We start from the raw sequence: 20,149 nt of genomic DNA, 5'->3' as shown, positions 1-20,149 counted from the left end.
ATTTTCCCGTAGTGCTGGAGTTTTACAGTCCTATGTGGTCCATAAACTTGTTGTGCACCGGTTCTTCCAGTTGGGTTTTCTGGAGAAGGGGCCTGCTGCACCGCCTCTCAGGTGTCTTTGCCATGAGGGGAGTTTCACCACTCCTTGCCAGAGGGCTGGGCTCAGTGTAAATTGGTCCTCTGTGTAGCATTTGTTTCCTGAAGGTTTTCTTTGCCTCTTTAGAGGATCAAAATTAAAGTTGTCGCACCCCAATCTATAGCCCCAGAGCTAAAAGACTGTGGTCCCCTCTCTTCAGTAAACCCTTGGGGATAAATGGTCTTCACGTTTGTGTGTGCCAAACTCTGCAAACTCCTACAGAATGCACCCTCACAGATCTTCTCCATGGAAGGTGGAGGGTCCTGAGTTTCTACTGCACTTTGTAGAGCCCTGGCAAGAAGAATGGTCTCTGAACTGCGCATGCACCCACTCTGGCCCTCCTGGGGGAAGACAGAGGATCGCCATTACTGTCCTTTACAAGGTCCCTGCCCTGAAAGCTGTTACCTGGTCCTGTGCAAACCTGCTCCACTACTCCCAGGGGAAGGCAGAGGGGCCCTGTGTTCCTGTTCTTTGCATGGTTCCCACTCAGAAACTGGTTACCTAATTGAGGTGTGGCTTGCAGTACATGGGCAACCGAACTCAAAACACCCTCTTGGGTATCCAACTTCCTTGCTCTGGTGCTTGGGAACTTTACCAGCTCAGGTACCTCCTTATTTCTGTTTACTCCAGGATCCTGAGACCACAATGTCCTACCTAGGGTTCTGCCCCATTTCAACACCTTAGCAGCTTTCAGGCAGGGATATCTCTCACTAGAGCAGACTTCTAAGGGTTCTGATTTTGCACTTCAGGGCTGTATGACTTTCTGACACCTGGCTTACTTATGTTCCCTCTCCCATCTCCCCTCAGATTCACTTCTCTGGATCTCCTGTCTTGCAAAAAGTGTTGTTTTTCTACTTGTAGAGTCCCAGGTATTCTTTTCTTACATCTCAGGTTGAATTCATGGGTGTTCAGAATGATTTGATAGTTATCTTGCTAAATTCAAGGGACCAGATGAAATGAGGTCCCCTACACTTCTGCCATCTTACCTCCTCCCCTCTCTCATTTATCAGAGTTTTATAGTTTTACTCATATAGATCTTGTATTTTGTAAGATTTATACCTAAGTATTTTCTTTTTGGGAAGCTAATGAAAATGGAATTGTTTTAAATCTTAAAATGTCAGTTGTTTATTTCTGGTATATAAGAAAGCAATTTATTTTTATATATTCACTTTCTACTCTGAAACCCTGCAACTAACGTCTTTTATTCTAGGAGGCTTCGTCCTTTTGTTTTTGTTTTAATTTATTTTTTAAAATTTATTGTCAGTATTCCAGAATTCATTGTTTCCAGGAGGCTTCTTCATTAATTCTTTTGGATTTATTTCTTCAAAAATCATGTCATTTGTGAACAAAGACAGTTTTATTTCTTCTTTCCTGGTCTATATACCTTGTATTTCCTTTTCGTGTCTTATTTCATTAGCTAGGACTTCCACCAAAATGTTGAGAAAGAGTGGCAAGAGAGAACATCCTTCCCTTCTTCTTCCTATCTTAGAGGGAAAACTAGGTTCTCACCAGTAAGTATAATGTTAGCTGTAGATTTTTTTGTAGGTGTTCTTTATCAAATTGAGGAAGTTTCTCTTCTAGATTGCCAAGGTTTTGTTGTTGTTGTTGTTGTTGTTTGTTTGCTTTGTTTTGTCATGAATGGGTATTGTATTTTGTTAAATGATGTTTCTACATCTGTTGATACAATAATGTGATTTTTCTTATTTAACTTGTTGAGACAATGGATTATGTTAATTGATTTTTGAACATTATACCTACCTGCATCCCTGGGATAAATCCTAATATCTCATGCTGTATAATTCTTTTCATACCTTCTTGTATTTACTTTCCTAATATTTTGTTAAGATTTTTGCATCTATTTTCATGAGAGACATTGGCATGTAGTTTTCTTGTAATTTCTTTGTCTGGTTTGATAGTAAGGTAATCTGCCCTCATAGAAAAAAGTTAGGAAGGGGTGCCTGGGTGGTTCAGTCATTAAGTGTCCGCCTTTGGCTCAGGTCATGACCCCAGGGCCCTGGGATTGAGCCCCACATCAGGCTCTTGCTCAGAAGGGAGCCTGCAACTCCCTCTCCCACACCCCTTGCTTGTTTTCCCTCTCTCACAGTGTCTCCCTCTGTCAAAAAATAAAATCTTTTTAAAAGTGCTGAAAAAGAATGAGGAAATATTCCTTCTTTTTCCATCTTTTCAAAGAGAATGTAGAGACTAGATATAATCTACCTTTAGAGTCTTGTAGAATTCACCTTTGAAACCATTTGGTCTATTATTGATTAAATTTCTTTAATCAATGTACGTCTGTTTAGATAATGTATTTCTACTTGTATAGGAAAGAAATGCATCTTCATTATAGGGCATATAGAGATTTTTTTTACATTAATTAATGCTGATTACCACAACTAATAAATGACTTTGGGCAAATTCTTTAACCTCTCCAAGCTTCACTTTACCCATCTTTAAACTGGACATAAAATTAACACTTATTCCATAGAGTCACCGCACATAATAATAGGGGTAAAACTTTAATTGTTTTAACTTCAATATTTCTGTAAAATGATAACTTTCATACTCAATTTTACAAAGTAGGAAATCAAGGCATAGAAAGACTAGACAGCTTGTTTCAGTCAAGATTCTCTTGTTGCCTAGTAACAAGATTGAAGCACTGATCAAAAACCTCCCAAAAAGCAAGAGCCCAGGACCTGACAGATTCCCTGGGGAATTCTACAAACATGCAAAGAAGAAATAACACCAACTCTCTTGAAGACATTCCAAAAAACTGAAGCAGAAGGAAAACTTCCAGACTCCTTTTATGAAGCCAGTATTACCCTGATCCCCAAACTAGGCAAAGACCCTACAAAAAGGAAGAATTTCAGGCCAATATCACTGATGAATATGGATGCTAAGATTCTCAAGAAGATCCTAGCAAACAGGATCCAGCAGCACATTAAAAGATTATCCACCATGATCAGGTGGGATTCATCCCTGGGTTACAAGGATGGTGCAACATTCGCAAATCAAACAATGTGATAGAAAAAATCAATAAGAGAAGAGAGAAGAACCACATGGTCCTCTCAATTGATGCACAGGAAGCATTTGACAAAATCTAGCATCCATTCCTGAATAAAACGGTTCAAAGTATAGGGATAGAGGGAACATTCCTGAATTTCATAAAATCTATCTATGAAAGACCCACAGTAAATATCATCCTCAATGGGAAAAAGCTCACAGCCTTCCCATTGAGATCAGGAACACGACAAGGATGCCCACTCTCACCACTCTTGTTCAACATAATATTGGAAGTCCTAGCAATGGCAATCAGACAACAAAGAGAAATAAAATGTACCCAAATTGGGAATGAAGACGTCAAATTCTCTCTCTTCACAGATGACATGATTCCTTATATGGAAAACCCCAAAGACTCCACCCCCAAGCTCCTAGAACTCATACAGCAATTCAGTAAGGTGGCAGGATACAAAGTCAATGTACAGAAATCTTGGCTTTCTTATACACTAACAATGAAAATACAGAAAGGGAAATTAGAGAATCGATTCCATTTACTAGAGCACCAAGAACCTTAAGATACCAGGGAAGAAACCTAACCAAAGAGCTAAAGGACCTGTACTTGAGGAACTACAGAACACTCATGAAAGAAATTGAAGAAGACACAAAAAGATGGAAGACCGTTCCATGCTCTTGGATCGGAAGGATAAACATTGTTAAAATGTCTATACTGCCTAGAGCAATCTATACTTTTGATGCCATTCCGATCAAAATTCCACCGGTATTTTTCAAAAGCTGGAGCAAATAATCCTAAAATTTGTATGGAATCAGAAGAGACCCCGAATTGCTATGGAAATGCTGAAAAACAAAAACAAAACTGGTGGCATCACGTTACCTGATTTCCAGCTTTGCTACAAAGCTGTGATCACCAACGCAGCATGGTACTGGCATAAAAACAGACACATAGACCAGTGGAACAGAGTAGAGAGCCCAGATAGGGACCCTCAACTCTATGGTCAAATAAACTTAGACAAAACAGGAAAAAATATACAGTGGAAAAAGACAGTCTCTTCAATAAATGGTGCTGGGAAAACTGGACAGCTACATGTAGAAAATGAAACTCGACCATTTCTTACACAAAGATATACACAAAATGGATAAAAGACCTCAACGTGGGACAGGAATCCATCAGAAACCTAGAGGAGAACATAGGGAGTAACCTATTCGTTATCAGCCACAGCAACTTCTTTCAAGATATGTCTCCAAAGGCCAAGGAAACAAAAGTGAAAATGAACTTTTGGGACTTCATCAAGATCAAAAGCTTCTGCACAGCAAAAGAAACAGTCAACAAAACAAAGAGGCAACCCACAGAATGGGAGAAGATATTTGCAAATGACAGTACAGACAAAAGGTTGATATCCAGGAACTATAAAGAACTTCTCAAACTCAACACACACAAAACAGAGAATCATATAAAAAAATGGACAGAAGATATGAACAGACACTTCTCCAATGAAGACATACAAATGGCTTTCAGACACATGAAAAAATGCTCATCATCACTAGCCATCAGGGAGATTCAAATTAAAACCACATTGAGATATCACCTTACACCAGTTAGAGTGGCCAAAATTAGCAAGACAGGAAACAACGTGTGTTGGAGAAGATGTGGAGAAAGGGGAACCCTCTTCCACTGTTGGTGGGAATGCAAGTTGGTGCAACCACTTTGGAGAACAGTGTGGAGATGCCTCAAGAAATTAAAAATAGAGCTTCCCTATGACCCTGCAATTGCACTACTGGATATTTACCCCAAAGATACAGATGTAGTGAAAATAAGGTCCATCTGTACCCCAATGTTTATTGCAGCAATGGCCATGGTCGCCAAACTGTGGAAAGAACCAAGATGCTCTTCAACGGACGAACGGATAAGGAAGATGTGGTCCATATACACCATGGAGTATTAGGCCTCCATCAGAAAGGATGAATACCCAACTTTTGTAGCAACATGGACGGAACTGGAAGAGATTATGCTGAGTGAAATAAGTCAAGCAGAGAGAGTCAAGTATCATACGGTTTCACTTATTGGTGGAGCATATCAAATAACATGGAGGATATGGGGAGATGGAGAGGAGAAGGGAGTTGAGGGAAATTGGAAGGGGAGATGAACCATGAGAGACTATGGACTCTGAAAAACAACCTTGGGGTTTTGAGGGGGCGGGGCATGGGAGGTGTGGGAACCAGGTGGTGGGGAATAGGGAGGGCACGTATTGCATGGAGCATTGGGTGTGGTGCAAAAACAATGAATATTGTTACGCTGAAAAGAAATTTTAAAAAAGTGAAAAAAAATTCTCTTGTTGCTTGCTTAAGCAAATGAGTATTTTGATCTTTTTACTAGGAATTTTGATGGGTCATTCTAACTTCTTGGGCAGACATAGGTTTGAAATTTAAGCAATGCTACAGAGCTCTCTATGTACTTCTTTGCATATAAAGCCTCATCTCTGCTTACTTTTGGTGGCTTAACTTTCCTGGGTATGCTGTCTCAGTAGCAAAATGACCACCATTGACTTAGCAATTTTATCAACCACGGAGAGTACTCTTCTTGTCCTTGCTGGCTCACATTCTTATCTTTAGATATGTCATTACTTTGCAAGGAATGATGTATAGGTATTGACCATCTTGGCCTTGAACTCAGTCTATGACAGGCAAGTTTGGAATATAAATTCTACAGTCCCACCCAGACTGTATGTTAGCAGAGTAAGGGGTCTCTCCAAAGGAACAGAAAAGCACCATGACCCAAAGATATAGTGTGCAGGCAAAGCAAAAATACTTACTCTAAAAGTTGTCAAAGGTTTACGTCTCATAGCACAGACTGCAAACTAGGCCTATATGAATCTGAGACTAAGCTGCCATAGACAGACATTTTGTTTGGTCACCAGACAAAAAAGCTACCAGAGTAGCTTTGTTATTTGTAAGTATCCTGAGTTTGTCTCTAATAAATACCTAAAAGTTTGATTGAAAAGATATGAGTGACATGGAGTCAGACAGTTGATTGGGTTTTAGTTTTCAAACTGATGCTCTTTCTAAAAGGGTAGTTGCTTCATCCTTACTGCGCTCTAAAACTATAATCATAACTAGTATTGATTTATTCATTGCCTTCTACTATTTATGAAGTGAGGAATACAGCCTATACATACTAGTTTCCTAAGATTCAGCTGTCATCTTTAAGTAGAGAAGATTAGTTTAACATTTTGGGCATGAATTCCAAGCAACAGAATATACTCTAATTACATCTTAAAGACTGTTACCTTGATTACCAGATATACTAATTATCTTGTCAATCATCAATCTTACAATTACAAAGGAGGATGCTGTTAATTCAAATGATCTGAACTAAATTCTGTCCTTGAGTTCAGGAGTTTTAATTGTGTCCCAGCCCAGTGGATGTTTACCCTGCCCTTATATACGTAGTAATTAGCAGCATTTCTTTATCCTACAGGTTTTTAAATGAAAATACTTCACAGTCATACTCAAAAGGCTCAAACCACCTAATCCTACCACCCTAACATAATGACTTAAATTGAAATTGGTAAATAGTGAGAAAAGGCTTTATATTCCATCTCTGGTTCATTAAATTAGCTTAATTTTAATAAATACACATTATCTGTAGATTTTTCTTAATGTCTATCACAATTTGCACGTGTTTTATAGTCTTGATTGAGATGGTAGTAGTCTTTACTTTTCCTTATATGGGCTATAGAAAGAAGTACATTTAACTCTATTATGCCATGTATTTGTTTTAGAACATCACATGTTCCATCACTTTCTGCAGGTACAGACTCTAACATTTTATTATATGTAACTTCAAGGTAGCAGTTATGTCTTTTTCATCTTTGCAACATTCACAGGCCTTAGGGCTATACTTTACATTATCAGCATCACTATATGTCTTTTACCTCTTTATAAAGCAGTGTGATGACTGGACAGTTAGAGACAAGCTGATGCCACTGTAAATGTAACCAAACTCCTCAGTCACCTCCCCTGCTCTACATTCTCTGGCTGTTGACTTTTACCTGGTCACTATAAAAAAGCAGCCTGTTTCTGGAGGCCTCATATTTCAAGAAGTATTTTTATATTGATCTAAAAGTCTGATATGCTACAACTTTTAGCTATTGGTCTAAGGAATGTAATATGACTCCAGTGGAGGGATACAATTCAAGTCTAAATCCTCTTCATGCCACATTTTTTTAATTATTATTATTATTTTTATTTGTTTATTTTCAGCTTAACAGTGTTCATTGTTTTTGAACCACACCCAGTGCTCCATGCAGTATGTGCCCTCCCTATTACCCACCGCCTGGTTCCTCAACCTCCCACCCCCCACCCCCCGCGCCTCTTCAAAACCCTCTGATTGTTTTTCAGAGTCCATAGTCTCTCATGGTTCATCTCCCCTTCCAGTTTCCATCAACTCCCTCTCCTCTCCATCTCCCCATGTCTACCGTGTTCTTTGTTATGCTCCACAAATAAGTGAGACCATATGATACATGACTCTCTCTGCTTGACTTATTTCGCTCAGCATAATCTCTTCAGTCCCGTCCATGGTGCTACAAAAGTTGGGTATTCATCCTTTCTGATGGAGGCATAATACTCCATTGTGTATATGTACCACATCTTCCTTATCCATTCATCCATTGAAGGGCATCTTGGTTCTTTCCACAGTTTGGCGACTGTGGCCATTGCTGCAATAAACATTGGGGGTACAGATGGACCTTATTTTCACTACATCTGTATCTTTGGGGTAAATACCCAGCAGTGCAATTGCAGGGTCATAGGGAAGCTCTATTCTTAATTTCTTGAGGAATCTCCACACAGTTCTCCAAAGAGGCTGCACTAACTTGCATTCCCACCAACAGTGGAAGAGGGTTCCCCTTTCTCCACAACACACGTTGTTTCCTCTCTTGCTAATTTTGGCCATTCTAACTGGTGTCAGGTGGTATCTCAATGTAGTTTTAATTTGAATCTCCCTGATGGCTAGTGATGATGAACATTTTTTTCATGTGTCTGATACCATTTGTATGTCTTCATTGGAGAAGTGTCCGTTCATATCTTCTGCCCATTTTTTTGATATGATTCTCTGTTTTGTGTGTGTTGACTTTGAGGAGTTCTTTATAGATCCTGGATATCAACCTTTTGACTGTACTGTCATTTGCAAATATCTTCTCCCATTCCGTGGGTCACCTCTTTGTTTTGGTGACGGTTTCCTTTGCTGTGCAGAAGCTTTTGATCTTGATGAAGTCCCAAAAGTTCATTTTCACTTTTTTTTCCTTGGACTTTGGAGACATATCTTGAAAGAAGTTGCTGTGGCTGATATCGAAGAGGTTACTGCCTATGTTCTCCTCTGTATGCTGATGGATTCCTGTCTCACGTTGAGGTCTTTTATCCATTTTGAGTTTATCTTTGTGTACGGTGTAAGAGAATGTTCGGGTTTCATTCTTCTACATATCGCTGTCTAGTTTTCCCAGCACCAATTATTGAAGAGACTGTCTTTTTTCCATTGCATATTTTTCCTGTTTTGTTGAAGATTATTTGACCATAGAGTTGAGGGTCCCTATCTGGGCTCTCTACTCTGTTCCACTGGTCTATGTGTCTTTTTTTATGCCAGTACCACGCTGCCTTGGTGATCACAGCTTTGTAGCAAAGCTTGATATCAGGTAACGTGATGCCGCCAGGTTTGTTTTTGTTTTTCAACATTTCCTTAGTGAATTGGGATCTCTTCTGATTCCATACAAATTTTAGGGTTATTTGTTCCATTCTTTGACAAAATTCCTGTGGAATTTTAATCGGAATGGCATTAAAAGTATAGATTGCTCTAAGAAGTACAGCATTTTAACAATGTTTTTTCTTCCAATCCAAGAGCATGGAACGGTCTTCCATCTTTTTGTGTCTTCTTCAGTTTCTTTCATGAGTGTTCTGTAGTTCCTCGAGTACAGGTCCTTTAGCTCTTTGGTTAGGTTTATTCCCAGGTATCTTATGGTTCTTGGTGCTATAGTAAATGGAATATTTCTCTAATTTCCCTTTCTGTATTTTCATTGTTAGTGTATAAGAGAGCCACTGATTTCTGTACAGTGACTTTGTATCCTGCCACATTACTGAATTGCTGTATGAGTCCTAGTTGTTTGGGGGTGGAGTCTTTGGGGTTTTCCATATAAAGAATCATGTCATCTACAAAGAGAGAGAGTTTGACTTCTTCCTTGCCAATTTGGATACCTTTTATTCCTCTTTGTTGTCTGATTGCCGTTGCTAGAACTTCTAATACTATGTTTGACAAGAGTGGTGAGAGTGGGCATCCTTGTCGTGTTCCTGATCTCAACGGGAAGGCTGCAAACTTTTTCCCATTGAGGATGATATTTGCTGTGGGACTTTCATAGATAGATTTTATGAAGGTCAGGAATGTTACCTCCATCCCTATGCTTTGAAGCGTTTCCATCAGGAACAGATGCTGGATTTTGTCAAATGCTTTTTCTGCATCTATTGAGAGGACCATGTGGTTCTTCTCTCTTCTCTTATTGATTTGTTGTATCACATTGATTGATTTGCGAATGTTGAAGCAACCTTGCAACCCAGGGATGAATCCCACCTGGTCATGGTGGATAATCTTTTTAATGTGCTGCTGGATCCTGTTTGCTAGGATCTTGTTGAGAATCCTTGCATCCATATTCATCAGTGATATTGGTCTGAAATTCTCCTTTTTGGTAGGGTCTTTGCCTGGTTTGGGGATCAGGGTAATGCTGGCTTCATAAAATGAGTCTGGAAGTTTTCCTTCTGCTTCAATTTTTTGGAACAGCTTCAGGAGAATTGGTGTTATTTCTTCTTTGAAAGTTCGGTAGAATTCCCCAGGAAATCCGCCAGGTCCTGGGCTTTTGTTTTTTAGGAGGTTTTTGATCACTGCTTCAATCTCGTTACCAGATATCGGTCTATTCAGGTTCTCAATTTCTTCCTGGTTCAATTTTGGGAATTTGTAGTTTTCCAGGAATGCATCCATTTCATCTAGGTTGCTTAGCTTATTGGCATGTAATTGTTGGTAATAATTTCTGATGATTGTTTCTATTTCCTTGGTGTTAGTTGTGATCTCTCCCTTTTCATTCATAATTTTATTAATTTGGGCTTTCTCTCTTTTCTTTTGGACTAGTGTGGCCAATGGTTTATCGATCTTATTGATTCTTTCAAAAAACCAGCTTCTAGTTTCATTGATACGTTCTACTGTATCTCTCGTTTCCACCTCATTGATCTCTGCTCTAATCTTGATTATTTCCCTTCTTGCCTGTGGAGTTGGTTTGATTTGTTTTTGATTCTCCAGTTCTTGAAGGTGTAGAGACAGCTGGTGTATTCTGGATTTTTCCATTTTTTTGAGGGAGGCTTGGATGGCTATGTATTTCCCCCTTAGAACCGCCTTTGCTGTATCCCATAGGTTTTGGACTGAAGTGTCTTCATTCTCCTTGGTTTCCATGAATTGTTTAAGTTCATCTTTGATCTCCTGGTTAATCCAAGCATTCTTAAGCAAGGAGGTCTTTAGCTTCCAGGTGTTTGAGTTCCTTCTGAACTTTTCCATGTGATTGAGTTCCAGTTTCAAAGCACTGTGATCTGAGAATATGCAGGGAATAATGTCAGTCCTTTGGTATCGGTTGAGTCTTGCTTTGTGACCCAGTATGTGGTCTATTCTGGAGAAGGTTCCATGTGCAGTTGAGAAGAAGGAGTATTCTGATGTTTTAGGGTGGAATGTTCTGTATATGTCGATGAGGTCCATCTGGTCCAATGTTTCATTCAATGCTCTTATTTCTTTATTAATTTTCTGCTTCGATGATCTGTGTATTTCTGAGAGAGGCGTATTAAGATCTCCTACTATTATTGTATTCATATCAATATGACCCTTTATCTTGATTAATAGTTTTCCCATGTAATTGCCTGCTCCCATATTGGGGGCATAGATATTCACAATTGTTAGATCATCTTGGCGGGTAGTCCCTTTAAGAATGATGTAGTGTCCTTCTGTATCTCTGACTACAGTCTTTCGTTTAAAATCTAATTTATCTGATATGAGAATCGCGACCCCGGCCTTCTTTTGAGGCCCATTGGCATGAAAGATGCTTCTCCATCCCTTCACTTTCAGTCTGGGTGTATCCTTAGGTTCAAAATGGGTCTCTTGTAGACAACATATGGATGGGTCCTGTCGTTTTATCCAATCTGTAACCCTGTGTCTTTGTATGGGTGCATTTAGGCCATTCACATTGAGAGTGATTATTGAGAGATAGGTTTTTATTGACATCGTGTTGCCTTTGAAGTCTTTCTATCTGTAGATTGTTTCTATATTTCTGTTCAATGATATTCTTAGGATTTTTTCTCTTTTATAGAACCCCCCTTAAAATTTCTTGCTGTGTCCGGCTTGGTGGTTGCATAGTCTTTTAAGCCTTGCCGATCTTGGAAACTCTGTATCTCTCCATCCATTTTAAATGTCAGTCTTGCTGGATAGAGTATTCTTGGTTGCATGGTCTTCTCATTTAGTACTCTGAATATATTTTTCCATCCCTTCCTGGCTTGCCAGGTCTCTGTGGAAAGGTCTGACGTTATTCTAATGGGCTTTCCTCTGTATGTAAGGAGCTTCTTTGTCCTAGCTGCTTTTAAGAGGGTCTCTCTTGAAACATAATTCCTCATTCTAACTATAAGGTGTCGTGAGGACTTTCGAGAATCTAAAATCTTGGGAGGAAATATCTCTGCCTCTAGTACATGAACGTTGTTTCCATTCATGAGATTGGGAAAGTTTTCATAGACAACTTCTTCCACTATATCTTCTAGACTTCTTTCTTTCTCCTCCCCTTCAGGGATTCCAATAATTCTGATGTTGGAATGTTTCATGGCATCGCTTATTTCCCTGATTCTGTTTTTGTGGCTTCTGAGCTGTTTGCTCCAGGCTTCCTCCTGATCCTTTCTCTCTATCTGTTTGTCCTCCAGATCACTAATTCTATCTTCTGTCTCAGTTACCCTAGCTTTTAGAGAATTTAGATTAGATTGGAACTCATTGAGAGCATTTTGAACATCATCCCTGGTGGCTTTCCGTTCTGCCCTAACATTGTGAACATCATCCCTGGTGGCTTTCAGTTCTGCCCTAATCAATTCTGTTTGGTCATCCATGGCTTTCCCCAACCTAGCTATTGCCTGGGTAATTGTTAGTCTGAATTCCTTTTCTGACATATTGTCTATGTTGATAGCCATTAGGTCTGCTGCAGAAGGTCCATCCTCTGTATTTTTCTTCTGTTGGGTATTCCTCCTCCTAGTCCTTTTGGTAAGAGATGACTGAACAGATGCAGCTGGACTTATCGATTGTGGTGCAGTCAATGTGCACCCTGGAACGCTTCTGTGCAATCAGGATTCCCCACCCAAATGAGAGAAAAAAGAAAAGAAAAAGAAATAGAGAAGAAGAAAGAAAAAAAGGGAAAAGAAAAGAGGAAAAGAGAGAGAGAGAGAGAGATAGGAAAAAAGGGGAAGGTAAAAGAGAAGGCTCAGCCCAAATGGGCCACAAGGTAAGATTTGTGAAGTATATAAACAAAAACAGACAAACAAAAAGACTGATAAAATTATATGACAAGAGAAAAAAATATATATATATAAGCAAAAAAAAGGGAAGAACCTCATCAGAAAGAACCCCAAGTATAAGATTTATATATTATCAGGACAAACACAAATTCACAGAAACACTGACAGAAGGAAAAATTGGGAGAGTGGTTATAAATTCTCAGTGTGGGTGATAAAGGTTATTTTGATTCTTCCTGAAGGTATCTTGATGTTTTTCTTAAGGGACTCAACTTTCCTAAGTTACAGGGGGATTAGAAACTGGTTTGCCTATAGGGGTAGCATTGATTGGGGAAAAGGGGATTACCTTGAAGTTTAACTCTTTATGTATAGTAGAAAATAAAAATTAAAAAAGAATAAACTAGACTAAACTAAGTTAAAATTAAAAAAGAATTAAAAAAATGAAAAGCAAAAGAAAAACACGGGTGTATGTATCAAAAAGTTCAGGTTAGAAGGTTATTAAAGAATTTGATGTACTGGACATCTCAGTGTGATGGTAAATAGGTTAAAAAATTATCTGTATGTATATAAAAAAGAACCAGATATTGGTAAAAAGGTAAAAATAAAAGTTGTATTTATGAAGTATTGGTGGTTGTTCTCTTGAGTCTTTTTTTTTTCTTCCTTCCTGGTTGGTTTTCTGGGGGAGGGGCCTGCCACGTGGGTTTTCAGACAATGATGTTCCCTGAGTTAGGTCCTCCAGCTCCCCTCAAGGGGGTGGGCTCTGAGGAAACTTTTTTTTTCAGGCTTTTGTTCTATGGGGGTTTTTATGTTCTTTCATCTGCTTTCTCTCGCCTTGAGAGCTTTTGATGGTTTTTGGAGTTTTAGAGGAGAGCAAACTGCACCCCGACCTCCCTCTCAGAGAGAAGCCTCAAAATGTTTTGCAAGAGCTGCTGGCAGAGTAGGTTCTGAGTCACTGTCCCTGGGGATGCAGGAGCTCCTCGTTGTACCCAAAACCAGGGCAGTGGTGGCTGTCTGGGCAGCTCCAGACTGCCAGAGAGTCTCGGAGCAGAGATCTCACACTGAGATTTTCCCGCTGTCCCGGGCTGGGAATGTCTGGTTTTTCCGGATGCCAGAGCTCCAGTCTAGCACCTATGAGCACCTATCCCAAGGGAGGCTGTGGGACGCGCGCGTTTCAGGATTGCCGTCTGGCCAGGCTCCCAGCCCACCATGGGAGCCAGACCCCACTCGTTCTTGGGCGCGCTGGTGTTCAGGAGCACTGGCAGCTCAGGGACGGAGACCTGATCTCTCCACCGCACTCTCTCTGGCTCAGTGCCAGGGGAGGCTGTCCTGAGTCCGGGGACTTAGGTCCCTGACCCTAACCGCCCAGGCTCCCACTATTTCCCCCTGCGATCCTTTGGTCTTTGTTTTTTGAGTGGTTTCAACCAGACTCCAAGTTCATGCTGGTCCCCAGATGCAGGGCACTCTCGTATTGGGGTATTACTTTCCAATCGGTCACCTCTGGTGGCTCCCTCCCCCTTTTGTTTATCTTCCCATATCAGTCCGACGCTCCCAGTCTGCTTTACCTGCCACTGGCGTCTCCTGCTCCTGTAGAGATCCAGATGTGTATAATTCTGGTCTCAGGCTGATTTCATGGGTGGTCGGAGTTCTTTGGTAGGTAATCAGCTCACTTTAGGGTACAGGTTGAAATGGTGCCTCCTCCTACTTCCCCGCCATCTTGACTCAATCTTGCTGAGAGTTTTTAATGCTTCAGATGTCTGAATATGAATGGAATGCTTATGAGCTTGTTACAAACACCCGCAGAGAGGGTTTTCAGTGACAACACATAAGGAAGCTTAACAAAGGTGCTAATATACCGCAGTGACAAACAGCATTCATTCCTAGCAGTGGTGCGGTAGCCATAATATGAGTACACACGATCCTGACTAGGGTAACTTCTAACATGTCATCTGTCAAACCTGAGTCACGGCTACCATTATTCACAGACATTGATTTTTCTCTTGTTGACAGAAGCCTTTAACATGTTTTCTCAGGATGGGTCTGAGTTAAGCATACGCATTATAATCTGATTATATTTGAAATCAAGATCCCTGGGATTTAGGATCTAGTCTTCACTCTTCCAATGTCTACCTATAGGACCTGTGGCAAGCCCAGTTTTCAGTTCCTTATATATCTAAGGAGAGGATGGGAAAAGATCATTTCTTAGATCACTTTCAGCTCTACTGTTTCTCTAAATCTGTGCTAGCTCAGTGTTCATGGGGCACTCCCTCCGACCGACACAGGAAATCTCCCATAGACAATAGTGCTTCTTCAGGTAATATGCAAATCATGACAAAACTATAGTCTATAAATGGGTGATCGTGTCATGGAGATCCTATAACATTTATGTTTCAACCTTTTGGGAAAATCATAATGTATATGTCTGTTTATGAGAAAAATAAAAGGGATTTTCTTATGGTCTTTTAACCAAAGTTTAATAATTGCAAAACACCCTCTGTGGTGACAAATCACAAGGTCAAAGACTGAAGAGTCACTGAATTTAAAGATCAACTGAATCCTTCCTCATTTGGGGGAGATGACAAAGTAGTAGTTATGTATTATGACTTTCTCTGCTAGAATAGAGAAGAGTATAGTATGTGTATCTGGTGTTGAGGGCTGGCACATTAGAATATGCAGGTGGCATGCCACACAATTTCAGAGAATGCCTCTGCTGTGAATGCCCTTTTGCTGTGCTGTGCAGAACCTGTTTAACTGAATGGGGAGGCCCTGTCAGGTAACAGCTGGAAAGGGCATTTCTATGTACTTGACCTCACCAAAAGTGGTTGGAGTGGGGTGGAAGCTGAGGTAGCTTCATAACCAGGTAACATGCAGTTGTTTAGAAGGGCCCCATACTTCATTTGATGCTCTTGTGTCATCTTGAAATTCTTAAGAAGTTTTAAACAAGGAACCCTGAACCCCATATTTTAATTTTGTACTTGGTACCAAAAATTATGCAGCTGGTACTGAATGGCTGTGGGAGTGGTTCAAGATTATAATAGCAGGAATATAATTTAAGACGTTAAAAGGAACGTCTTTTCAACTTCTTTTCAACTTCTTTTCAACTACTTTTCAACTTCTGACATCCAAGGTAGGATTTCTGTAGTAAGTTGCCTTACTGCAAAATCCAGGCCTTTTTAGAATAGTAAAAATACTTTTGTACTTTCCTTTTATAGCAAAGACCAAACTTGCACGATTCAGATGATACAGTCTCTCCATAAATGTAGCTGAAATGCCCTTTTCGCATATGAGCCATGTCACAAATGTTGTCAGTAATTATTATTTTATTTTATTTTTTTAATATAAATAGAAACTTCTGGACCATAGAATGCCTTGTTTTTGTCTTTACCACAGATTTACATGGATTTTGGTTCTTGCTATTTGGCCTAGTTGAATCAATCCAGAGTCAAGCCAAATAAAAATTTTTCCTAAATGATTCTTCACATTCAAAAAATATAAGTAAATGTATCTTTTATGTGTGTACAAAGAAACTGAAATCCATTTTTGGGGTTGGCTTGAAATTTTACTTTGAGTTTTTTTTCCTGAGATAACTTTAACCTGAGGATACTTAAGTTGCTTTTATTGAGTTGTATAATAATTAATATGGCCAGCTCAAATAGTTATGGCCCAAAGTGAATTTTTAAGCTGGAATTATTCACTTAACTTACTCATTCAACTCACAAGAAATGCAGATACTAAGACATTTTATAAATGGCCAACCAGTCCTATTTCTAAAGAGGAGTTAGCTGTGATAGCACTATTTGAATCATTCCAGTTGGTAACTAAGTACTCTATCTCTCCCATATTTGAAGCAAAGGAGGAAGGGAGAGAAGGGGAAGGGGCCAGAGAGAGGGGGAGAAGGAGGATGAGAGAATGGTGATGATGAAGTTAAGTATGTAATTGGCCTTAAGCCTATCAATGACATTCTAGCTCCTGTGGGCTAGATGAGTATTTCTCAACCTCTTCATTCTTGACATATTGACAGTTAGACTTGACAATTCTTTGTTGAGAGGGAGTATCCTCTACGTTAGAGTATGGTTAGTAGGATCCCTGGCTTCTACCCACTAGATACCAATGGTAGACCTACTCTTCACTTGTGATAACCAAGTATGACTCTGGGTATTGCCAGATCACCCTCAGTTAGGAACCAAAGGGCTAGATTTAACTAAGGACTGTTAAACAGAGGACTGTTTCTCCTTAACTGCAGTCCAAAAGCAGGACAAGACTTGGAAGAGCAGATGAGCACCGAGGAATAATGTATAGCATTTTTGAATCATTATATTGTACACCTGAAATGAATATGACACTGTATGTTAACTATACTGGAATTAAAATTAAGCAACTTAATTAAAAAAAAAAAACAACAAAAACAGCTGAACTAACTGACTATCCCAGGGCTTTCCCAGAATTCAAGTTTTTGTGTATGGGGTGCTTGTTGAAGGAAGGGTAAGAAATGATTCTGAGCTCCAGGTAGCCCCAGTCTACCTATTCCTACTTCTTGGGAACAAGTGACATAGTAAATGACCATGATCCAATATACTGAGTTAATACCATATAAACATTAAGTTTTCAGCTTTGTTAGTGATTAAATAAAAAGATCCATTCCCTAGGGTTTGGGTTCTGGCTAAATTGCTATACTTTCTTTGCAGAGTGCTTGATTTAGAATGTTTGGAAAGGTCTGAGTACTCCCTAGACATTGGGGTTCCTGAGAATTTGAAGATAAGGCCTAAAGAAAAGTGAATCTTTTTTTTTTCTTTCGAAGTCTGAGAACAGCCATGATCAACACTAACTGTGCTTAGTTACCTGAAATTTTTGAATTATTTCCTCCACTTTGATTCATTCAAAGTCTTCAACAACTAGCTTGCTTTTTGATTACTAGCATCATTATTGTTGGGGCTGATTCCACGTTAAAACCTGTTAAACCCCTACGGCCTGCTGGGCCGACTTAGCCATAGTGATGCCATGTTGCCTTGGTAGCCATTTTGTTGTTTAATAAATGCCTCAGCAGTTACTAGTATCAGTTCCGGGTAACTGTTACTAAAACACACAGGTAAGAGACATCCAATCAGCCAAAGCCACAAATGTAGATGTCTGTGGTTGTGCCCTATAAAACTAGCCTGTAAGACCAAGGGGTGGTCGCTCTCTTCGGAGGCAGCCCTGGCCAGTCAGTCTGACTTCTAATGCTTGGCATAGAATAAAGCTTTACATAACTTTCACTTTGTCTCAGCCTCGTTCCCCTGGCTTGGCATAGAATAAGGCTTTGCATAACTTTCACTTTGTCTCAGTCTCGTTCCTTTGATAATGGACCCAGCATTTGGGGGCTCGTCCGAGATCAAAGGCCGAGAACTGAGCCAGCATCAGTATTTCTGGGAAAAGTGTCCGGAGGTAAGACCTCCAGATTTTATTCTGTGAGATCCGGTCTGTCTGTCTGGTTATGGAGCTCCAGGGTATGGCCCACCAGGGAGAAGCTGGATGCAGCATTGCTCTCCAGGGCTGGAGTGAATGCGGGGAAGCCCCATCCCTCTTCTGGTAGATCGCCAAGGGGTTTGAGTCCCCCTAGGTTGTTAGGGGACTGAGAAAATCCCCACCAGCGCGTGGTTGCAGGGGACTGAGAAAATCCCCACTGGAGACTGGGTCTGTGGTTGTCTTTGTCTTGTCTTTTTGTTGTCTGTTGTGTTGCTCATTTGTAGGGGGCCAAGAAAGTCCCCCCAGGCGAATGGTTGTAGGGGACCAAGAAAATCCCTACCAGCGGCAGGTTCTGGGTAAGGGCCGCTGGGTCTGTGGTTGTCTGTGTCTTGTCTTTTTGTTGTCTGTTGTGTTGCTCATTTGTAGGGGGCCAAGAAAATCCCCACAGGTGAATGTTTGTAGGGGACCAAGAAAATCCCTACCAGCGGCAGGTTCTGGGTAAGGGCTGCTGGGTCTGTGGTTGTCTGTGTCTTGTCTTTTTTTGTCTGTTGTGCTGTTTGTTGTGTTTGAAGAAATGGGAAAACAGAGAGTAAGAGGACTCTGACTTTCATCTCTCCGTTCCTCCTAAGAGATGTGGGACTTCTCCCTTGCTCATTTCTTGTGTTAATGGCTATAACTGGAGCCAACTGTGGTTAGTCTAACTCGAGACAGAGACTTTAAGGAATATTCCCAAGCAGCTGCCAAAACTCCCTTTGTTTCAGGGAAGTTCCTTGCCTTCTCTGGCCCAACCTGGACTTCCTAGCCCCTCCCCGTGCTGGTGGGAAAGCATGGCATCTGCTCCTCTCTTGGAGCTGATGAGCTCTAAAACTGGGAATCCTTTCTCTGCCTTCTGGCAGCACTTTGTTCTGTCTCCCCCTTCTGTTTCTGCACCAGCTTGGGTGCGGCCTGCATAACTGGCCTCTAGACCATCCTTGGTGCTTCCTGCACCATGGCTCCTTCTCTCTTCACTGTCAAGGAACAAAAAGAGCACCCCCTGGACCTAAAACTCCCCACTCCAGATCTTCCCATCCGTGTCTCAGGTAAACATTAAAAGTGGAGTGGGTCCAGCTGAAACGTAAATCAGTATTTAAACTAAGTTAAGTTTGTTGGTTTAATTAAGATAGTCATGTCTTTAAAGTTACAGCAGTAAATGTGAAACATCAAAGTTTACTGAAGGTCAAATAAGCTCATGTTATTTGTTAAAATCTGTTAGCAAAGAAATAACTGAACTGATGTTTAATTGTCTGTCTCAAAGTTTTAATGGGTAATTATTAAAGTAGCCTTCAAAATCTCTGTTAACCTGAAACTTTAAAGGTTTGCTTGGATGACAAATGGAATTAAATTTGTTGGACATCTAGGTCTTAACAAAATAGGATAAAATACTAAAGCATTAACTACTGGAACCAGGTTTGTGCTTTTGACTTCTTACTGCAAAAAAACTGTTGGTAAGCATGTTTTGTGCTTAACTGATCCATAAATTTGCCATCTATAGAATTCTGTTGTAAGTGTTCACAATTGGTTAATACTTAGCCATCACTAGAGACCAAAGTGTTTCTAAGAATAAAAAATTCTGCTAACTGTAACTAAGACTGTTGGAAGTAAGGAAAACAACCCTATATGTAAAAAAGATACATTAGAATAAAGGAATGGAAATACATTTTGATAAAAGATAATTTTGTCCTAAATGAGACAATTGTTTGGGAAAAAAATGGCTTGGAACAAAACCTAGATGCAAAAAAAACCAAAAAAAACAAAACAGTTGTAAAAGGTTTATAAAGGGAAATCTTCAAAAAAGAAATCTTAGGCATAGTCAGGACAGACTAAAATTAAAATGAGTTTTAAAATGTAGCACATCAGAATGATAAATACACATAAAATGACTCCATGTATTCTAGACTAAAACTTAAATTTTAGCAATTGTCAACAAGATTTAAATTGTAAATGAGATCTCTTTGACTCA

Source organism: Meles meles, chromosome 15, assembly GCF_922984935.1.
Source record: "Meles meles chromosome 15, mMelMel3.1 paternal haplotype, whole genome shotgun sequence".
Taxonomy (NCBI): domain Eukaryota; kingdom Metazoa; phylum Chordata; class Mammalia; order Carnivora; family Mustelidae; genus Meles; species Meles meles.
This window is presented reverse-complemented; position numbering follows the sequence as displayed.